A 24124-nucleotide genomic window follows, 5' to 3' on the forward strand; every position below is an offset into this window, starting at 1 on the left:
CCTTCCTTCCTCTCTTCCTTCCTTCCTTCCTTCCTTCCTCTCTTCCTTCCTTATATTACACTTGTTCTTTTCTGTTTTCAACACAGTTTAAGTCTACTGTGGGCAATCTCTTTCTTAGGTTTATTCATAACCCTCTTGAACCCTCTTCCTCTTTTCTCTTCCATCTCTTTTTATCATGTTTTTATCACCTGAGCAATCTGAGAGAAGTTGAAGCAAGGTAGGATCATGTCACTGACACACTCGCAGTAACATAAAGAAGCCCCATTAGTAAAGGATGAGCATTCAAGGCTAGACAGTCTTGGGCTGGATTCAAAGTTCACTGTCTGCACTTTGAGAGTCTAATTAACATTCTACTGACACTTATCTCCAATTTCCTATGGGTTAAACTCTAGGCTAGAACATTACTTGTATACCAGTTATTCTCCTTACAGCTCAGTAAAGGTAGGCACTATGCCCATCTTTCAGACCAAGAAAAGTAAAAAGACCCAATCTCACAATCAAAAGTGGAGAGTGAGAGTTCAAAACCAATGGATCTTACTCCAAGTTTTCTGATTTTCTCCTCTAACAACTCAAAATTCTTTCCTCATATAATAGTAGAAGCAAGAGAATAAATGACAAATGCCATCAACCATCAATCTCATGCCATCACCTCCTCCTATGATTCCCCTTAACCCCCCACCTTCTATATTTCAGTGTATTAGCTGGATAGATAGATATAGCTAGATATAGATATAGATATAGATATAGATACAGATACAGATACAGATACAGATATAGATATAGATATAGATTAGATATAGATATAGATATAGATATATAGATAAAGATATAGATAGATAGATAGATATAGTTGCACGACTAACCAAAAGGCAGCACCTCCCTTGAGGTTCAAATCCACAGAGGCTGAAGGAAAAAGACGGACAATCATCTTTGTGATTTATAGCCTCTTGAAAACCTGTTGGAGGTCTATTCCTAGCAGTAGAATAGCTAGGTCATATGTACACATGCCCTTTCGATAGCTCCTGGGAGGGACTTCAGCAATGGACCTGGGCCAGTATTAATGTTCCTTTGACTCAGTTTCCTCTTTTGTAAAATGAAAAGACTGGTAGCATCTGCATCATTTCTAATATTTAGGGTATTATATAATTAATAGAAAAGAATTTAATAAATAAAATTTTTCCTTTTCTAGCCACCAATAAAAAACTGTTGCTTGACTGCATTTTAATAAAACTCTCGAGTTGTGTGTGTTTTTTTTTATTTAAGAAAATGAGGACTGAAGCCCAAACGGAGACATACACCCCAATGTTCATAGCAGTGTTATTATCCATCACAAGAACATGGAAACAGCCCCAATGTCCAACCACAGTCAAATGGACTGAGAAATTCACACAATGGAATATTATGCAATATGCAGGAGCAATGATTTTGTAAACCACTACCTAACTTGGGAGCAACTGGAGAACATTATGCTAAGTGAACTCAGTCCCATAAAGATAAGTACTGTACAAGACCATTATTGTAGAAAGTGTATGAGGATCCAAGTGGGGAGGGTGGGAGCAGAAGGGTGAGGATGGGCTGGGGGTGATGGTGGTTAATCATAAGGTTATACAATTTGATGGGTGGAAGTAGAGGTGAGTAAAAGAAATGGGAAAGATCCAATGTGAAAAACAAGGTATATAAGCTTTGTATAAAATAAAAATTTTATTTAAAAAAAAACAAACTTGTTGGAGGGTCAGCCATGAGTTGGTTCCAACTCGACAGCAATGAGTAAATGAGTGAGAGAGAGAATGTATGCAGGTATGCATGCATCTATTCATTCACTCATCCCTCCACTCTCTCCCAATTGTCCCTCTATCCGTCTGATCCCCCACCAGCCCATCCAATCATCCCTCTTTCCATTCAGGATACACTCACTCATTCAATAATCCATGTATCTAGCCATTCTTTCATAAAGTGTTGTTTTCCTGTCATTGTATTAAGATCTAGGGAGAACTTGTCCCACGTTATAGAGGAATATGTTGCATGTTTTGCGAAAGAACAGGAAAAAATTCTGTTGTTTTGTTTAATAGCATTGGGGAGCACATTTTACAATGAACTGTTATAATGTAACTTGTCTTGTAATATTGGAATTCTCTGACAAGCAGAGGGAACAACATGGAACTGAATGTTGAAATGGAAGGTAATAAACGCCTCATGGCAAGAAGCTGCACTGTAATCCAAAGGGACCTTGACCCAGGCAACAAAAGGTGTTTTGATTGTGTTCATGTTTGGGTTGACCAAGAGTTCTACAAAAATCAGAAGGGGGTGGAAAAGAAAACACAGCGGCAAATAAAGAAACCACAGTGGAAAATAAGCATTGCAAAGTGAGTGAATTCTGATTCAGAGCAACCCTCCTTTGAGCTCCAGAGGCCACAAATCTTAACAGCAGCTGAATGCCCATGTCTCTCCCATGGAGTCACTGGTGGATTCAAACCGTCAACGTCTTGTTTAGTGGCCTGTTACATTACATATTACACTACCAGGGCTCCTTACAAGAAATTACATGCAAATAATTTGCCAATATTTTAGCCCAGGATGGAGCCTATGGGAGAGGAGCAGGAGATGGAAAGCAGCTGGTTAGAACCAAGCTCAGAGAGGGAACAGGGGGAAAGCCAAGAATTGATCTTCAAGGATCTTAAAAATGCTCTCATTATTATAGTTCATTCTAAAACTTATTCCCCAGCCCCAGGAAACAAAACAACAAAATTTCCTCTTGTCCCTTCCCAGAACATAGAATTAATCCTCTATAACTCGGGACAAATTTGCATTCAGAACAAACTTGGCAGCCTGACCTTGCCCGAGAGACGTACTGTGTTGTGGATTCCAAATAATGGCTTACAGACCTTCTGGAGAGCAATGAGGCTGTCAACAGGCATGAGGACACAGCCCCTAGGTGACCTAACGGTCTTTGTTAAATGCACAGTGGTCAAGTGTGGGGCTGAGATCAAGAGCAGAGCAGAGAGCAGGGGAAGAGGCAATAGACACAAATGGAGGTCTCTTCACTTTGGTCCCTACAAGAGAGGTGGAGGGTTTTAGGGGATGGCTTTTGCCTTTAGTAATGACGGTTAGGGGGTCAGTGCTCAGTCAGCGGTAGAATTTTCTCCTTCCACACAGGAGTCTGGTTTGAGTCCCTGCCAGGGGAGCGCATGCGCAGTCACAACCTCCACATCCATCGGTGGAGACTCTTGTGGTGCTGTGATGCTGACCGGGTCCCAGCAGAGCTTCCGATGATGGAGCTCGTGCACAGTCACCATCTCCACATCCATCAGTGGAGGCTCACGTGGTGCTGTGACGCTGACCAGGTTCCAGCAGAGTTTCCGGACTAAGGTGAACTAGGAAGAAAGACCTGGTGATCTACTTCAGACAAAGACAACCCCACGGAGCGCACTGGCTCCATCCAGACGCGACTGCAGGGCTGGACAGAATTTTGCTCCATTGCTCACAGAGATGCACGAGGAGGGTGCTGTGTCAATGACAGCAACAATAATAATGTGTCAATTGCTATTACAGGTGTTGCTTAGAAAGCCTCTGCCATATGCATTTCCCTCCTCCCTAAACCTCTGGGATTGAGAAATTCATAAAGGAGATTAACTAGATTAGTTAAGTATACATATGGGTATGTGATCATCTCTCAGAGAGGAAGCTGGTCTGCACTGGAATAATTTCTCTAGTTTTCCGGGCTCATTCACCTGTCCCCTTTCATAGGACAGAAATGATGTCTCTAAGCCTGATAATTCCCCTTTCTGTCCACGCTGATCAATAAATCTCTTTTGCCTTCTCTGGCACAAGACCCGGAACGCACTGCTGCTTCGCACAGAAAGCCTCTGTCTTGCTTGGATTAAGAGGGCATAGTCCCATGACACAATTTGCAGCCAATTTTTGGCATCCCAAAGCCCTTTCCTCTTTCAAGAACCATGGGCAGCCAGTCAAGATGGAAGTGCATTTTGGCCTTTGGACGGAGACGGTTACCTGCCAAATGGCAGCTCTTAACGCATTGTTTCTGAGGAGCAAAGGAGGTGCCTGGAACAAGCACAGCCTTTGTCACCGCAGGGCATCTGCAGCAGGGTGGAGGGGAAGCCGGCCAGCTGTGCTCCCTCCACACCAGCTTCCCTGCAACCCTGAACACTCTCCCAGGATATGAGTGCTACCTCTAAAACCCCTGTTTCAGAGTTGTTTTAATTTATTAATATCATAACGGCAGAACCATACCTTTTGCACACAGTGACTCTAACTTCTCCCTTTCTTGCACTGCCAGTGAATAGGATCTGGCTCCTAGCTGACTCTCCAGTGGGTTTCCGAGGCTGTAAATCATCCGGGAGAAGATCACCTATCTTTCTCTCTCAAAGTCACTGGTGGATTTGAACCACCAGAGAGTCACCACCTTTGGTTAGCAGCCCAGCTCCCTATGAACTACCGGTACTCTTGCATTGTTGTCTAACTCCCCATCATTCTTTGCTCCTCCTTGTGATGACAACCTCATCAAACAGACAAGTGGGATTCTCTCAAGGCTCACTAGCTACATACATTCAATCCAGAATGTCTTCTCCGGTTCTAGTTACTCATTCCATTTCCATCCAGCACATGCCTAATGGTCACCAGTTGTGCCAGGGCCTGTCCTCAGCTCCCCAGGCGTGAAGACAAGTAGCACAGATGTCTGCAAGTCACATGAGAGGCATCACTGTAGCCCAGAAAGGATCAAGGGGCAACAGGAGAGAACTGGGAGACCAAGGAGAGGGCTCTGAATCCACACTGAGTCTACTCCAGTTTTGTGCTGGTCCTGAAGACCCTGACTCACAGCCTTTCTTCCCTTCTTTTCTTTGAATCACTCTTTAAAAAAAAAAAACAAAACATTGCGGAACTGCCACCCAAGCAGATAAATGCACACCCATGTTTATTGCGACGCTGTTCACAGTAGCAAAGAGATGGAAATAACCCAAGTGCCCATCAACAAACAAATGGATAAAGAAGCTGTGGTATATATATTCACACAACGGAATACTATGCAGCACTAAAAAAACAAAGAACTCATGAAATATTATACAAAATGGGTGACCCTGGAGGACATTATGCTGAGTGAAAGATCTCAGTCACAAAAGGACAAATACTGCATAATGCCATTGTTAAAAGATAAGACTGGCATTAAGGTTGGGGGGATAAAAAAAGAATGGATAAATAATGTACACTGCATTGAAACAGACGAGGGAAAACATTGCTTAAAAGGAATATAAGATTAGGTGTTATCTGCATGACAACAGTCCAGAATAAGAGCTACATAGTGAAGTGGACTGGGGCGGGTTGGGGGGTGGTTGTTTAACAATGAAAGAATTTTTTTTTTCAAAGAGAAAAGTGAACTGGGGGTGGGTGGGCAGGGAGGAAAATGTGCAACAATGAATGAATGCAAATTCAAGTTCTCTACAAACTTTCATTAAAATCTCAATAAAAAAATCTCAATAAAAAATTGAAAAAAATTATTGTGGTAAAATGCTATAAACACATTTGCATTTTAGTAATTTTAAAGCACACAACTGAGTGACATTAATTACATTTACTATATAATGTACTATGGCCACTGCCCATTTCCAATTGTCACCCTAAGCAGAAGCTCAACACTCTGTCAGCAGTCACTTTCCATCTCCTGCCCTTCTAGCCCTACTCACATCTCTCTGCATTTGTTAAATCGAGATCTTTCATGTAAAAGGGATCACACAATATTTATTCTTTTGGGCATTACTTGGTCCTCAGTTGGCATGAAATGGTTTATATTAAACTACTAACTTAAAAACAGAGGGAGTCATGGTGCCCCAGAGGGTCCCTAATTCTGTACATCTTCACAAAAACAGATCTGCAAGTCTTCCTCACATTGAATCGTTGGTGGGTTTGAAACTGCTGGTCTCTTGATCCAAGTCATGACAACCCTCATCTGCTTGGAAGTAGATGGCCTCATCTTTTTTTTCCTCTGAAAAGCTGGGGGTTTGAACTGCTGACCTTTTGGTTAGCAACCCAACACCGAACCTACCACACCACCATCTAAACAAAAAACCCACCACCATCAACCACACCAGCTGCTCAATGGTTAATCTGCTGGCCCTGGTCCCTCGGGGGTTGTGATATGAGGCACGCAGTCCTAGCCTTCATTCTTAGCATGAGTGGAAATTATTTTCAAATCATGTCATAGATAAGCAGCGGATGGAAAAACTCCGAGTTTTAACAGTAAAAACTTTTCTTGGCTTACAAAGTCTTTTTGGTGTCTTGGAGGGAAACTTTCATACAAATATCTACATGTTAATAGAAATATATGCTATATAAATGATAAATCACAAAGAACAGCAAAACCCAGAACAGGAACCCTGACATAGCAACCTAACCGACTAGGTTTTTGGAGGTCTGACTGGTTCATTTATTAGTCCTAAAAAGCCTAAGAGACTGACAGTTCCTTTGTGCAAGCCTTCCACAATAGATACTCACACAGTAGTCCTCTCCCGAATACTCTTAGTGCCCACATGTCAAAAAGACACCAAGAACCACAGCCCCAAAGCCCGATCCCTCACAGCCCGGACATACCCGGCAGTCTTGGTCCTCCATGAGGCAGTCTCTGGGTGCCCACCAGTGCTCCCCGACTTCCCTTCTGTCTCAACAAAATGACTCCACAGCGCTGATGTCAGACCCTTAGAGCAAATCTGTTTTCAATTCAGGGCAGATGTGGGACACTTTTGTAGCCCTAGGGATTATCAACTTTAAAACAAATCGCCTGCAGGATGATAAGTCAGAGGCAGTAACTGCTTCCTGAGGCCTAGCTGGGCTCCTTCCAAATGCTTAACATATAACACAATGGCCGAGACAGAAATGCAAGGGCGCCTCTTTATGATCTCAGGCTTAAGGACGGAGCCTGTACCCACGCCTGCCTCTGAAACAAAGCTCCTAACGACATCTCAGAAGGTTTAACTAGAAATCCAGAAATTTCTGTAACATACAAAAGTGATCAAAATGTCCTTCCTTCTCTCCCCCCGACTCTGATCCCCAACTCTCTTGATACTGTGTTTGGTTCATTGAGTAGAGTTTTTCCACAAACTGAAATTGAATTGTTCTGGTTCAGAGTCTTCTTGGCTCAAGGAAAGAAAGGGGAGGTCTATTCCAAGACTTCCACAGAGAAACATCCAGAAATCAATTTAATGTGAAAAGTTTAATGTTCTAGAATTGGTGTTCACATGGCGTGACTGTACATCTCAGAGCCCCCTTCCTGATCTCAGACTACTTTACAGGGTTGACTTAGTGACTAGGCTTTTAGAATAGAAAATAATCTAGCTGGCGTCTTAGTGCTTAGCGCTGCTCTAACAGGAATACCACAAGTGGGTGGCTTTAACAAACAGAAACTAATTTTCTCACAATTTAGGAAGCTAGAAGTCTGTATCAAAAGTGTCACCTCCCAGAGGAAGCTTTTTCTCCGCTGAACTTTGTTGTTGTTATTGTTAGGTGTCATCAAGTTGAGTACGACCCATAGAGAGCCCGGGAAAAACAGATCTGAACCCTGTTCTATCCTGTGTCATTCTCACAATCTCTGACACCCTTGAGCCCACCGCAACAGCCACTGTGTCAATCCATCTGGCTGAAGATATCGTTTCTTTTGACAGTCCTCCACCTTCCCAAGCAAGATGTCCCTCTCCTAGCAATGTGTCGGTAATAAGTAAGATGAAGCCTTATCATCTTTGCCTCCAAGGAGCACTCTGGCTGCAATATCTCCAAGACATATTTGTATAATCGATGGCATAGCTTTCAGCATCATGGCAACCCACAAGTTACCTCAGCAGAGCAAACTGACAGACCCTAGCTGAACTTTGTGGGAAGGTCTCTGTGTCCTCCGTATCTGCTTTAGGGTCCCTTAGAGATCTCCATGGCATCTGTGTGATCCCATTATTGCCAGTTTAATCTCATTTAGTTTAGATCTCATTTAGATCTCAACAAAGATTAACCAGAATGAAACTTCCAAAAGTTACTCTCATGGTCCAACATTTAGCTAAAGAGACAGACCTATAAAGTGGTCCATTAACATCAGAGAGGTACTCATGCCTTGGACTAAACAACCATATGAAGTCACCTGAGCAGCATTCGCTGAAGGATAAAGCTCAGAAGGTAGGGAAGGATGGGGCAGGATTAATGGAAATGAGAATTACAGGGAGGAACTGGGAAGAATGCAGTTACCCAGTGAATATGGTTATATGTTAGAAAATGAACAAGTATATGAATGCAAAACCTATGTGCTTTCCCCTTTGTATGCTTTAACTCAAATAATAAAAGGGCTTAAAAAACCCTCTTTATTAAAAGAGGTTCACTCAAGAAATGCTTCATATTAAACGTGTCTCATTAACATGACAAAGACAACTCATTCCCCAATGGAAGGGAAGCACAGAGGTTAAGATTTAGAACACATTTTGGGATCATAATTCAATTCATGAAACGAGAGACTAATAGAATTTAACCCAATTTAAGAATCTTGAAAAAAATGATTAAAACGTTCTAGGGAAACTAAAGGGGGAAAATGATAAAAATTAATAAAACTTCGATTTTAAGAAAATACAAGCTCTATGGAGCACTTTGCGACATCAAGAGTACACCTGGGTAAGGTGAGGTTATGAGTACATTGTTGTTGTTAGGTGCTCCTTAGCTAACTTTGACTCATAGTGACCCCTGGAACAACAGATCTGAAACCTGTCCTATCCTGTGCCACCCTCACGACCTCTGATACACTCAAGCCAATATTACAGTCACTGAGTTCATCTATCTTGTGGAAGGTCCTCTCTTTCTGAAATTTCCCATATTCCTCAGCATGATGTCATTTTCCCAAGGATTTGTCCCTACTGACAACACGCCCGAAGTGTATGAGATGGAGTTTCACCATCCTTGTCATTAAAAGAGCACCCGGCTGCATTTACATGTTAGTAAGCAGGAGTGACATCCACTTCCTAAACAACATGCCTCTGGAAACTCTACAAACTTTGATAAATGTCAATGGTTGTAGAGGGGCTTCAGGCCTTTTCATGGAGTCACTATGAGTCATGTTCAACTTGAAGGAAAACAACAACAACAGCGGCAGTGAATGCTGAGATATTCAGTGAGACTCAGGATGACACCACGCGACAGAGCAGAACTGCCACCTCAGGTTTTTTGGGCTGCTATCTTCATGGGAGCAGACCTCTGGTCTACTTTTGTGGAACACAGTGGGTTTGAACCACCATCCTTTCTGTTAACACTGTTGCCTCACCACAGGTCTTTAGTCAGATCTCACTCACTGCCTTTGAGTCAGAGCTGCCTCACAGTGGACCCTTCTGCAGGCTTTCAGAGGCTGCACATCACGCGGGAGGAGACTGTTCATCTTTCTCCCATAGAGCACATTGAACAAGGTGCCTTTTGGTTGACACTGCAGCTCCTTCTCCACTTGGCCACCAGAGCCCCCTTTAGTTCAAAGATATTCATATGACACAAATATATTCAGAAAATCCACTAGTTTATTTAAAAGAAATACTATGAATGTGACATAAGAAACCTACAAGACAAAACATTAAAGTCCTAGTAGACACTGCGCTACTATTTCTTCTATCTTCTGAGGATAGATGGATATAACTTCCAGGAGCTTATGAATGTGTTCTATCACTGGCTAGGAAGCATTATAAGGAGTGTTAAGAGTCCTTGAGGGAACAGAAGGGTTACTGAATCCACATAGATCCTGTATTAAGTGACCCTAGGCTATGCAGTGCCCTTATTTGTAAAGAGGTTCAAGAGGGAGGCAACATCTAAAGATTAGCCCTCTCATGGATGAGTTGACAAAGATCTACCAGAACAGAGGGCAAAGGCCTTCGATCTGCTTATTTTCAAGAATAATCAGTGGCCACTGACTTCCAATCTCAAGAGATATTTGTCCCCCAACCCTGGAGCATATCTTGGATTAAACTGCAGCCACCAAAAATACACATATATAATGATATCATGTGGAAGCTATGCAGTGATCCCCAGGAGCTGATAAACAAAATAGTTGTAAAAGGATTGCAGGGGAATGTAACACTTCTCAACCCCATTCTAGCCTGATTTTATGAAGGGAGAGTTTGCCAAGGGTGTGGTCCATCACTCCTTGTATCTCACAAAAGATAAAAGGGGATCTCAGTGCCATCAAGGAAAATTTGTCAGGAATGGGGTGCAGCCCTTTGGACTCAGGCCCTCTGTTGAGAAGCCTTGACATCAGAGAAGGACAAGGTACATGGAAGTCTATGAGGAAGGCCAGACCCACAGAAGCTGAAGGAAACAAGGGCTTTCTTCCAGAAAGAACAAAGAGAGAGGACCTTGCCCTTTTCCTGCACCCTAAATTTTAACTTCTAGCCTCTTAAATGGCAAGAGAATAAATTTCTGTTTGTTGACGCCATCCATTTGGTCCCTCTGTTGTAGCAGCATTAGATAAGGAAGTCCACTCTCCCATTCTCCTTTCTACTGGAGTCAGAGACAACTCTACCTCACCCTCTTGCCACTTTTGTGAGGGTGTAAATCACACGGGAAGGAGACTGTCCATCTTTCTTCTGCAGAATCACTGGTAGATTTGAACTGCCAGAGAAGTTAGAGGTCTTTGAGACAGCAAAGCATCTCTATACGCACTAGCCCCACAGTGGTCCCTTTATAGCCGAGATAGATTATATGTTTAAATTTTTTAAAATTTTATTTTGTGTGTGTATACTGTCAAATCAGATCTGATTGGTATAGGAGAAGATTGTTCCTCCTTCTTCAGCAGAGCATCTGGTGAGTTCGAACTGTGCACCTCTGGGATTGCAGTGCAGCTTCTTGCCACCAGGCCACCAGAGTTTGGCAAGATAAATCATACATTTGTAATTAGGACAGATAAGGCAAGCTTAGACTCAATGTCAAGAAGACAAAGATTCTCGCCACTGGACCAATTGGCAGCGTCAGGATGGATGACGAAGAGATTGAGAGTGTTCACAGCTTCAGTTTGCTCAGCTCCACAGTCAACACTCTTGGTACCAGCAGTCAGGAAATCAAAAAGCGTATCGCGATGGGAAAGTCTGCTGTTAGGGACCTCTCAAAGGTACTCAGGAGCAACAGTGTCTCTCTGGAGACTAAGGTGCGCCTGATACAGGCCATGGTATTTGAAATCGCTTGTTATGCATCAGAGAGTTGGACAATGACTAGGGAGGACAGAAGGAGAGTGGATGCTTTTGAGCTGTGGTGCTGGAGAAGGGTACTGAATGTACCCTGGACTGCCAGGAAAACAAACAGATTCATCTTGGAGAGGATTAAACCAAGCTACTCCTTGGAGGCAAGGATTCTGGGGCTTCGTCTGACATACTTTGGACATGTTGCCAGGAGGGACGGGTCCTTGGAGAGGGACATCATGCTTGGGAGGGTGGAGGGACAGCGCAGGAGGGGAAGACCCTCTATGAGATGGATTGATTCGGTGACTGGGGTAATCGGGATGGGTGTGTCAGAGGCGGTGCTCTTGGCGCAGGATAGAGCAGGGTTTAGGGCTGTTGTGCATAGGGTCGCTATGAGTCGGAAACGACTCGACGGCACATAACAACAACAATAACAGGGCAAGCTTTAGTTAATTAAGTTGCATCTGAAGAAATCACTAGCTTACACAAACTCCAAGTCTTATGTGAGATGATAGTTGTTGTTGTTGATAGATAGTTATTGTGTGTGCTGTTGAATCAGAACTGACACATAGCTGGCCCTCCAGCGGGTTTTCAGAGGCAGGAAATCTCATGGGAGGAGATTGTCCATCCTTCTCCTGCATCATGTGCCTTTGGGATTGTAGTTCAGCTTCTTTCCACTAGGCTACCAGAGTTCCCTTTGAGACAGATGATAGAGTCTTTTTGAAATGCTTGCAGCAGATATCTCTGAAATTCCAACCTGTGAATGGGCAGGATCAGTGCTGTACTCAGCAAGTGTTTCATCCTTGTGGTTTCTTGTTGCCTAGTAGACGGTGACTCACAGAGACCCACGCGTGCGCAGGGCAGGACCACGTCCCAATGTATTCAAGGTTGTGACCTCCTGTACACAGATCCTCAGGACTCAGGGGCATCTCTGGGCGTTCAAACAACCAACCAGTCTTCCAACTAGTGGTTGAGAAGTTAACCACCTGGAGACTGCAGATCAGTTTAATTTGTATGTGTGCATGCACAATAGAATGGGTAATGAAAGCTAGATGTTGTCAGTGACATGGAAAAACCAGTGGGTGGGGTGTAGTGTTGGGGCTACACTAGTTCAGAAGGCTGAGAGGAATAGTGAAGATTACCCAACAACTTATAAGTCAGGAGGTTCATGTTAACACAGAAGTTGAGGTCACAGCATAGGTCTGACTATACTGTTAAACAGTGGTAGAACCTTACCCCAACTATAAGAGTTATCTACTTTGCAAAGAAGTGTTAAGATGTGTGTCAATAAGACCTTTCTATAAAGAGCACTGTCTTAATTAGGACATCACAATCATTAGGGCTTTCTTTTCTTTATCCAGAAAAACCTATCCGGATTTCTCTGCTACAACTTCACAGCCCACAAACATTCATTAACATCACCATGTATTGGTATCTTCTGAACTCTGACTGCATCTCACTATCCACCAGACACTCACTGTACACAGGGGTATTTTAGAGTCCAGGAGTGTGAGAGCTGGGAGAAATAGGGGCTGGGGCTGGGTGAACAATGGAGGGGTGGAGGGGTGGGGAAACACAGGAACAAGAATTCTTCTTTTTTGTAGCTTTTAAAAATTCTTACTATTTCTCTCTGCCTACGCTAAGTGTACTCTAATACCTTAATTGACTCATCCAGGCACAATGATCATAAAAACATCTAAAAAAACCACAGAAACTGGCTGATGGGAAGGACCCGGCCGTTGGGATATTAACAGACCTGTTGTTTCAGGTTTTTGTTCACCTGAATGCAAGGCAGCAGTGGGTGGTCTAATGAGTAAGTAGTTGTGCTGCCAGCCCAAAGGTAAGCAGTTTGAATCCACTAGCTACTCCATGAGAGAAATACGTGCAGTCATCTCCTGTGTGATTTCCTGCCTTTGAAAACCTGCTGGTGGGCCAAATACAAGTCAGTTCCGATGGTACCTAATAACAACAACAGCAACAACAACAACATGCACTGACTCAGAGGCTCAGCTGTTGACCATCCATCTATCTACAGAACACATAAGTATTTATAACTGTGGGAAGCCAAATTTCATACCAAATATTATATGATAAATCATATGTTTACTCAGGAATTGAAGGAATCACAAAATTATAAGTTAGAATTTCTCTTGTGACAGATTACAGGAAATGAGCTGCTTCCTGCAGAAAAGAGGCAGCTAGGGTCCCCCTGCAGAAGGAGAATGTGTGAAATACTTCCTTCTTGAGCTAAGCATCAGGTTTTGACAACAGAGAAAAACTTGGATTCATTTACAAGAGAATTCTCTATGATTTGCTTCCCCCGATTCTCAATAAATACACAGAGAGGTGTGACTTGTAGTGCTTCCATTGTTCGAGAACTGCTCGTGCTTTGCTTTTATGCTCTCTGTTTACATATACATTCTTGCTGTTCTGTCTCAGTATTAATTATTAATATAATTTACCCTCAGTCTGCAACATATAACATCAAGAAAACAAAACCCCAAACCAAAATCAAAGTCATTGCTAGCTAGTTTATTCTGACTTATGGTGGCTCCATAGACTTCACAGAGGAACTTCCCTTTGCAGGACTCTCACAGCTGTAACCTTTCAGAAGCACCAAGTCTTTCTTCTGAGGTGTCTTTAAGTGGATTTCAACCAGCAGCCTTTCATTTTGTAGGAAAATGCTTAGCCATGTGCACCACTGCCTAGTGGCAAGAAGCTGCACTGCATTCCCGAAGGCACATAGTCCGAATCCACCAGCTGCTCTGTAGGAGAAGGATAGGCAGTCTCCTCCTGTGTGATTAACTGTCTCTGAAAACCTGCCAGAGGGTCAGCTATGGGTCAGTTCTGACTTGATGGTACACACAATGACAATCTCTTATTAAATAGAAGAATTTTTTTCTGAATAAAAAATTTAACAATAATGCATTGTTAATTCATACTCCAAGAAGATAGGCTACATTGGTTTTCTCCCTTAAAAACCCCTTATTAACTAAAGCCCAATATAAAAAAGTTCATTAAAGACAAACTGGGATCAAACTTAGATGGCCTACTGTATGGTACAAAGAGACTGTCAAATACAGGCAGAAATGCTCAATCTGGAGAGGACCTTCTAAAGATTAAATCCCTGTGTGCATCAAAAACTTTTTCCAGCAGAGTGAAAATAAAACTCAATACTCTCCTGTCCTGATTGGTTTTCCCTGGTTGGGAAAAAATATTTGGCAATACTATTTCAGATAAGGGTCTCACAACAAAAGTTTACAGAATCCTATAGGGCCTCCACAAGAAAAAGACTGAGCACACAATTACAAAATGGGCAAAAGACATGGAAAGAATTTTCATGGAAGAAGATATTAATTAGGATGGCCAACAGACACATGAAGAAAGGCTCAAAGTCACTGGCAATAAGATGCAAATCAAAACCACAGTGAGATACCATCTCACTCCAGGAGCAGTGGCAAAGTTTAACAGGACAGCAAGTAATAAAAGTTGGAGAAGATGTAGTGAGATAAGAACTCTTATACACTGTTGGTGGGATTGTAAAATAGTACAATCACTATGGAAGGCAGTTTGGTACTTCCTCAGAAAGCTGAACATGGAAATTATGAAAGACCCAGTTATTCCACTGCTTGGAATATACCCCGAGAAAATGAGAACAGAGGCACAAACAGAGACACCAATGTTTATAGCAGCATTATTCACCATTGCAAGAACATGGCAACAGCCCAAGTGTCCAACCACAATTGAATGGATTGATAAATTATGGCATATTCACATGATGGAATACTATACAGCATCCAAGGGTAATGATTTTGTAAATCACTACCTAACTTGGGAGGGACAGGAGAGTATTATGCTAAGTGAACTAACTCAGTCCCATTAGGACAAATACTGTTGTTGTTGTTGGTGTTGTTGTCATGTGCCATCGAGTTGTTTGTGACTCACAGCGACCCTATGTACAAGAGCCCTAAACGCCATTCTATCCTGTGCCAACCTTGCTGTCTCAAACACATTCATTCCCACCACTCCACTCACAGAATCTATCCATCTCATTGAGGGTCTTCCTCTCCTGCGCCGTCCCTCCATTCTTCCAAACATGATGTCCCTCTCCAAGGACCAGTCTCTCTTTGCAACATGTCCAAAGTATGTCAGACAAAGCTTCAGAATCCTTGACTCCAGGGAACATTCTGGCTTCACCCTCTCCAGGACAAACCTGTTTGTTCTCCTAGCAGTCCATGGTATATTCAACACTCTTTTCCAGCACCACAACTCAAAGGCATCAATTCTCTTTCTATCATCCCTATTCACTGTCCAACTCTCTGATGCATAGCATATTAATAGCAAAGACTATAGCCTGGATCAGGCGCACCTTAGTCTCCAGCCTGATGTCGTTGTACTTCAGTACTCTTGAGAGGTCCCTCACAGCTGACTTTCCCAATGCAATTTGTCTCCTCATTTCCTGGCTGCTGTTACCAAGAGTGTTGACTGTGGAGCCAAGCAAACTAAAACTGTTAACTATCTCAATCTCTTCACCATCCATACTGATGCTGCCAATTGGCCCAGTGGTGAGAATCTTTGTTTTCTTGATATTGAGCTTCAATACATATTGAAGACTGAAGTCCTTGGCCTTCTGCAGCAAGCACTTCAGGTCCTCCTCAGTTTCAGTGCGCAGGGTTGTGTCATCTGCGTAATGCAGGTTGTTGACGATTCTTCCACCACTCTTGATGCCACATTCCTCCTCTTACAGCCCAGTGTCTTGGATGATCTGTTCTGCATACAGATTGAAAAGGTATGGAGACAAAATACATCCCTGATGGACCCCTTTCTTGATTTTGAACCAACCAGTGTCTCCCTGCTTTGTTCTGATGACTGTCTCTTGGTCCAAGTATAGGTTTCACATTAGCATAATCAAATGTTCTGGGATCCCCATTCTTCTCAGAGTCAGCCATAGCTTGTTGTGATCCACACAGTCAAAAGCCTTTGCATAGTCAATGAAGCACAGATAGACATTCTTCTGGTATTCTCTGCTTTCTGCCAAGATCCATCTTACATTAGCTATAATATCCCTAGTACCACGACCTCTTCTAAATCCAGCCTGCACATCTGGCAGTTCTCTGTTGACATATTGTTCCAAACTTTTTGGATAATTTTCAGCAAAATCTTGCTTGCATGTGATATTAATGATATTGTTTGATAATTTCCACACTCTGTTGGGCCATCTTTCTTTGGAATGGGAACAAAATATCGATCTTTTCCAATCAGTTGGCCAGCTGGCTGTTTTCCAGATTTCCTGGCACAACCTAGTGAGCACATCCAGGGCAGCTTCTGTTTGTTGAAATAAATCAATTGGTATGCAGTCAACTCCTGTAGCCTTGTTTTTTGCCAATTCCTTCATAGCAACTTGAACTTCCTCCTTCATCACCATAGGTTCTTGCTCATATGTTATTTCATAAAATTCCTCTGTGTCAGCCAATTCCTTCTGATACAGTGACTCTCTCCCATCTTTCCATGGGATACCTGAATGAGGCGTGGAGATGAGGAAAACTCCGCCTCTGTCCCGGCCCAGATTCCCAAAACTAATTCTCTGGCAAATAGCGTTCTCCAGGGCCCCTATTGTAAAAATAAATAACTAGTAAAATGTATGAGGATCTCAGAGGGGTAGGGGAGAAGTCGAGGAGTGGATGGAGGGGGCAGTAACCATAGGGTGGCATGGTTTGATGGTGGAAGCAGGGTGGATTGGGGAGGTGGGGGGGTGATTCAGTAATTGAGAGGTGCAATGAACTTTTTAAGTAGACCAGTGTGATTTTTTTAAAAAGAATTGTGAGAAATTAAAAAAACCCCACAAAACAAATACTTTAAAAAGTCCCTTATTTAAAAATACTAGATGATGCTAAGGGAATGGGCACAGTGAATTCACACCAAAGCAGGTACTTACTACAAGGAGTGATTTGAATAATGGAAGAACTATGTAAGAAGTTGTTGTTGTTGTATTGTTAAGTGCCGTTGAGTCGTAGGTGACTCATAGCGACCCTTTGAACAAAAGTCCTCGACACTTATGTGACTTTTGTCCTTTCTCCAGGTTCATAGGGTTTCCGGAGGCAAGCTATATATGGAAGTAGATGCCACTCCTACTTCCAAGCTTGCTTTAATCGGGGGGTGCCACCAAACACTGTCCACCATGTGTAACCATTATCACATTTGACACATCAGTGTTACAGGTTACCTACCTATGCCCATCATGATGACTAAGGATTGCTTGAATATTTTCAATCATACGCATACACAAATTGGACAATGAATAAGTAATGTCAAAGAAGAATCAATACATTTTAATTATGATGCTAGTAAATACACCATAGACAGCCAGAGAATGAACAAGACTTTGTAGAAAAAGCTACAGTTAGAATGCTCCTTTACAGGGAAAATGGTAAGTCTTTGTCTTACATATGTTGGACATGTAATCAGGAGTGACCAGTATCTGGAGAAGGACTTCCTGCTTGACAGAGAGCAAAAAAGAGGAAGATCTTGAAGGTGAAGGATTAACACAGTGGAGGTCACAATGGGCCCAAACCAGCAGCGGTTAGGAGGATGGTGCAGAACTGGAAATGTTTGTTCTAGAAGAGTCCTTGTGAATTGGAATAGACTCAATAGTATCTAACAACAACAACAGCAATAACCACTCAGGCCGGGCAGAGAAATCAGAGGTTTCTGTTTTCTCTTAAACATGAAATGTGACCCCAGAGGAAGCAGAATTCCCAAAGACTTAACTTTGCAAGGACAATATTTAAGAGTTCACTGGGAATAGACTGTGGAGTTTGGAGCTTTGAGAAGTGGAAATCCTTGCAGAGTCAGAGTGAAGCTGACCTTTCCAGTCAACACGTGACTCTCCCCCTTCATATTTGCCATCGTCCTTTAACACCTCCCACTTTCCATCGCATTCACCACTTTTCTACTCCATGGGAGCCTCTGCTTATTATTTATATTAAGCTCGACCTGCCTAACTGTCTCATGAAGTAAAAATGAATAGTATATGCTTTTAAAAGCTGCACAATAAGTCTTTTTTGTTTTTTGAGGGGAAAATATAAAATGTGCAATTGTGTCTGTCCCACCTGGAGGTCAGTTTCCATAGTGCATTCCAAAAAAACCTGAGTATTCATGACTGTTTCACAACACTCCAACATTCACTCGTAAATGAAAGAGTTTCTTTCTTAACACATTTATTAATGTTTCAAATGGTTTAAGAAAAGCTTCCTAACACAGACAATCTTTCAGGTTAATTCCTGCACAATCAGTAAAAGCTACCTGTTTTCTTATTTATCATCCACATCGCTGGTTAACATGCATTTGTCCTTTCTTCATGGGATCCACCAAGGTTCAGACCAGTCAGGAATGGGGTAAGCCTGTAACATTGAATATTATTCCCTTTTCTGTTCTCAGGCTATGATTCCACGCCATGTTCCTCAGAATTGTTGGATTAAATGATGCTTGTTGATGATAAAGCTGGGTCTGCACCTTGTGGCGGGATCCTTATTACAGGACAAGTACGGGAAACTTTATTCTCAGACTCTTAACCTTGATGGCATATGGGAACCACTTATTGTTAGGTGCTGTTGCGCTGACTACCACTCACAGCTACCCTATGAACAATAGGTCAAAATCTTGCCCTAATCCGTCATCCTCACAATCTCTACCATGTGCAAGTTCCAGTGATACGGTTACTGTGTCAATCCATCCCATAGAGGGTCTTCCTCTTTCACTGACCTTCTGTTTCCCCCAGCATACTTGTAATATGTCCAACATGCCTGAAGTCTCACCATCCTGACTTCTAAGGAACACTCTGGGTGAGCTTCCTCTAAGACAGATTTGTTTGTGCTTTTGGCAGTCCATGGGATACTTCAAGACTCTTCTCCAATACCACAGTTCAAGGGCATTAACTGGGGAGCTTACACCCAACAGGGCAGAGCTCAAGTTCCACACCCAGGGATTCTGAAATAATTAGTCTGAGGTGTGGCCTGGGCATATGGAAATTAAGACGCTTCCAGGTGATTTCAACATGCAGAGAGGGCTGACAATCACAGACTTGATCGAAACAAGTTAACCTGAACGTGTACAAGCAGCAGCTAACATTTCTGTTAAGATCTACAAAGTGCTTTTACATGCATGCATCTCATTTGAATTCTTAACAGCCTTCGAGGTAGGTAGAGTGGGCGTTATCTTTCTTTTGCAGAGAAGCTGATTAAAGGTTAGAGACATGGAGAGGCCTGATGGAGGCCCTGTTTTGAACTGAATTTTGGAATTGTTGAGGTCTAGTTTAGATACTTGGCTCCCCTATTTCTCTATGAATCTTAGCTCCTTACTGACTCTGCAGCTTGTTCAGGCTCCCTCTTTAAAGAAAACAAACCTTGCTGCCTAGAACTGTCTTTACATTGTAATTGCTGTTCGTAATGATAGTTATAGTAAAGCAGCAGCTAACCATGCTTCTTTATTGCACGCTGTGCTACATGCCTTCTCTGCACACCTTATCTTAGCTGTCCTCATGGACGACATCATGCAAGTTATCGCCCCACCTCACAGGAGACGAAACTGAGGCTTCGCGAGGAACTTGCCAAAGATCACATTGGTGCATTTCTATGCGACATTCATCATCTAAACTTTCCCTACTGTCTTTATAGTCTAACAAATTTCAGCAAGTGGCAAAGTTTAAAGAATGTGATAAAATTTAGAGCCAGCTATCAGCTTTCCTGACCTGTCCATGAAGCTTGCCGAAATGCAAGGCACTTGATAGAAGAGACTACCTTGTTTATCTGAGTCTTGCAAATTTCCTGTCTTTTCTATTGCTTCTCTACAACTGGAAAAGGGATCTCTGGCAGCCTAGTGGTAAGGAGTTGTGTTGCCAACCTTAAGGCTTGCGGTTTAAATCTACCAGTTGCTCTTCGGGTGAAAAATGGGCAATCTCTTCGTGTGTGATTTACAGCCTCTGAAAACCCACTGGAGGCTCGATGGCACAAACCAGCAACATGTAAAAGGAAAAGGGAGCTTTGGTGACAGTCTGTAGGTAGCTGTGCAGCTAAACCAAAAATGTGACTCTGGCCATTTATATGTATCAGTGACTTTGTGGAGGAAAGAGGGGCAGTCTCCTTTCACCGATTAATAGTAACCCAAAGTAGGGTCAATCTGTGAGTCCCCGCTGCCCTGTGTAGTAATAGGAGAAGGCAATGAGGTTATGTCAACCTCAGTCTCGGTCTGGATGCCCTTGGGTTGGTAGCAACTGGATGGCAATGTTGTTATTGTTGCCTAACATTGAGTCATAACTGACCCATCCCTAACCCTCCAGCAGATAACTGCATGGAAGAGACTGCCCATCCTTCTCCTGCAGGGCACCTGGTGGATTCAAACTGCACACCTTTGGGATTGCAGTACAGTCTCTTATACTACGCCACCAGAGCCACCAGCAATGTGACTGTTATGGTTTTACTGTACTTGTAATCCAAAGGCATAGGTTCGAATCTGCCAGCTGCTCTGAGGGAGAAAAATGGACAGTCTCCTTCCATGAGATTTACAGCTTCTAAAAACCCACTAGAGGCTCAGCCATGAGTTAGTTTCAACTCCGTAGTAAGTTAACAACAACAACTTCTAATAGGAAGATCTGATCTTTAAAGGAACTCTGGAGCCAGCCATTCTTTAATTCAAAAGAATGAATTCCCAATATTTGAACAGCTCAAGTAAAGAATGTTGGGCTATAGTCAACCCCTAATGGTTTGCTTTATTTCTGCAGAAGATGAACCCTGCTTGCCAAGAAACTGTGGACAGTCATTGCTCAGTGCTCAGTGGTTGAACCCTCTGCTTGGCTGCATGGGACTTGGGCTTGGGTCGTAAGTGCTTCTTGTTTGTTAATTTAGTGGTGGGGTCCTGGGACTCTTATACATATGGGACGAAGTTCAAGTTCTGACAGAAGCAGGCTCAGCTGGAACATAAATCTGCTTTTCCAAGGCTTCCAAAATGCTGAACATTTTGGGGTATTCTTTCAATACCTAGACCTCAAAATCAATAACCCATAAGGCAAAGATTTGATTTGAAAAGGTTTAAGAAGCATGGAATCCATGATTAGTTAGGAAAAACTCTTTTAAAAAGTTGGTAGTATTTATGATGTTACAAAGGAGAACAATGTAAAAGAATAGTATTCTTCGCAAGTGAAATTATGGTCAACACCTTAGTCATTCTACTGCGAGATGATTTTGAGTCAAGTTCAACTCACAATGACCTCATGTACCACAGACTGTGACTCAGTCGTCCACTGCCATGGCAGGAGCTGCTTGCCTGAGCTCATTGTTGCTGCCACTTTGTCAATCATGTCACTGAAGGTCTTCTTTCTTTACTGACTCCTCAGTACATTTCCAATCATGGTGCCTTTCCTCATGGACTAATCTCTAATCACAGCCAAAGTATGTGAGATGAAATTTTCTTACTGGGGAAATGCGAATCAAAACTACGATACTCTATCATCTCATTCCTACTAGAATGATAATGAAATAAAGGAAAAAAGAAAATAAAAACTACACCCAAGTATTGCAGGAGAAGTGGTGGAGAAGCTGCCAGCCTCATCCTTTACTGATGGGATGATAAGATGATGCACCTATCACAGAAACCAGTTTTGAGATTCTTTTAACAGTTGAACACACAATTACCTTATGACCCAACAATTCAACGCTAGGCAGAGACTCAGAAGACTTGAAGGAAAGAATGCCAAGAGATACCAACATTCACTGTTGTTGTTGTTAAGTGTTGTCCAGTTGTAGATGACTCATAGTGACCCTATGAACAAAAGACCTGAACACTTGTATAATAACTTTCATTGTTTCTCCAGGTTGATAGTTTCCAGAGGCAAGCTATTTTGGAAGTGGATGCCACTCCTGCTTCCAAGCTTGCTTTAATCAGGAAGCTCCACCAAACACTGTCCACCATGGGTAACCATGATAGCGTTACATTCACTGTACCATTTCTCAAAATAGCCCAAATGTGGAAACCACTGAAATGAATGACCAGCAAATGATGACTGAATAAGCAAAATGTGGAATATCCATTCAACGGCAGACTATGCAGCCATGAAGAAAAATGAAAGTCAAATGCATGCCATAACATGGACAAGCCTTGCAAACATTGTAGTATGTGAAAGAAATAATTTTAAAGAAGAGAAAATATGGTATGATCTTGTTTATGGGAAATTAGTGCTGGGGAGGGACTGGAGAGCGTTTTGCTGAGTGAACTAACTCAGTCCCATAAGGATAAATATTGTATAAAACCATTATTGTAGAATGAGTATAAGGATCCAGGAGGGGTGGGAGAGGCTGGAAGCAGAGGGATGTAGATGTGCAGGGGGAAGGGGGGATTAAACATTGGGTTGTACAATTTGATGGGGGGCATGAGGGAAATGGAAATAATTTGTTTGAATTTGTATTTGAATTTTGTAAATAAACTAGTAGGGGAAATTTTTTTTTTAAAAAGAAATAAGCACAGATAAAGAAAGCAAAGATGATTGATTATTAGGGGTCATGAGGAAGAGACAAAGGGGAGTTTTTGCTTATAGGGCCTTAAATTCATGTTAATGGAGGCAGACTATTTTGGGAAACGATAGGGAAAATGGTGGAACAACATAAAAATGTACTTAATGTCTTGGGTTGTAAATGCAGACATTGTTGTACTGGTGATAGATTTGGCATATTGTATATAGTTTCACCATAAAAGTAACAAAGAATAGGACTCCTTGATCTCTCTAATTTCATCTGGTGTGGGAATTATTTTTTTCTGCAAAGAGTGAGTTTATATAAAGACTAACTTCCACCCCCTCTACCTCTGGTGGCTGAGTGCCAAGAAGCTGCATTGCAATCTCGAAGGCACACAGTTTGAGGCCACCAGCTGCTCAGCTTGCTTGCAGCCAACGACAGCAACAGTTGAGAAACTGAAAAATCAGCTGTGATTGGAGAACATGAGAAAAGGGTCATGAACTGGGTTGGAGCCTCTTCAGAATGAGGCTGCTCAGCTCCATGGGGGCAGGGCGGCATTGTGTATTTCATTTTAAGCCCAGGGACATGCCAGTAAGGATTTTTAAACAGACAGTGATATGACCTGATTGACACCTTAACAGAACTTTTGTTGTGTGAGGACCTGGCTGTCTCATACAAATCTTAAAAGAACATTATAGAGCTCTGGTGGCCTTGTGGCAAGAAGCTGTGCTGCAATCTCAAAGGCACACAGTTCGAGGCCACCAGCTACTTGGCGGGAGACGAATGGGCAATCTGCTCTCATGGGATTAATTGCCTCTGAAAACCCACCAGAGGGTCAAGTATGGGTCAGTTTTGTTGTTGTTGGACTTTATAATGTGTTTATATTTATAATGATGTTGTTGTTATTAATGATAGAAATTATATTTATATTGTAATATATTATATTGTAAATTATATTTGTAAATGATATTGTTAAATTGTAACAATTTATGTTGTAAATATTAACCTCTTTCTGTTCAGATGATGCTTTTAATGAAGAGCAGAAATTCTACAATTATAAAAGAAATATTCTTTTTTTATTTTTTTAAATTTTTTTTTGTGTGTGAGTGTACTGTCAAATCAGATCTGATTGGTACAGGAGGAGATTGTCCCTCCTTTCCCGGCAGAGCATCTGGTGGATTCGAACCGTGCGCCTCTGGGATTGTAGTTGCAGCTCCTTGCCACTAGGCCACCAGAGCTCCCCTAGAAATATTCTTATATTTTAAAAAAATCCATCTATGAACTTAATCCTTGATAGTTGTTGTAGCAAAAATAATTCCTCTGCATTGTAAATTGAGACAGGATTATAGAGAGGTATGCCATGCCTAGCTGAGGTCAGAGGTGCATTCTCCAGCATGTTCTTCTCAGAAAGAAAGGTTAACACAGTCTCTTGACTCA

Source organism: Elephantulus edwardii, unplaced genomic scaffold (assembly GCF_000299155.1).
Source record: "Elephantulus edwardii isolate Elephantulus edwardi_28Jun2011 unplaced genomic scaffold, EleEdw1.0 scaffold00102, whole genome shotgun sequence".
Lineage (NCBI taxonomy): Eukaryota > Metazoa > Chordata > Mammalia > Macroscelidea > Macroscelididae > Elephantulus > Elephantulus edwardii.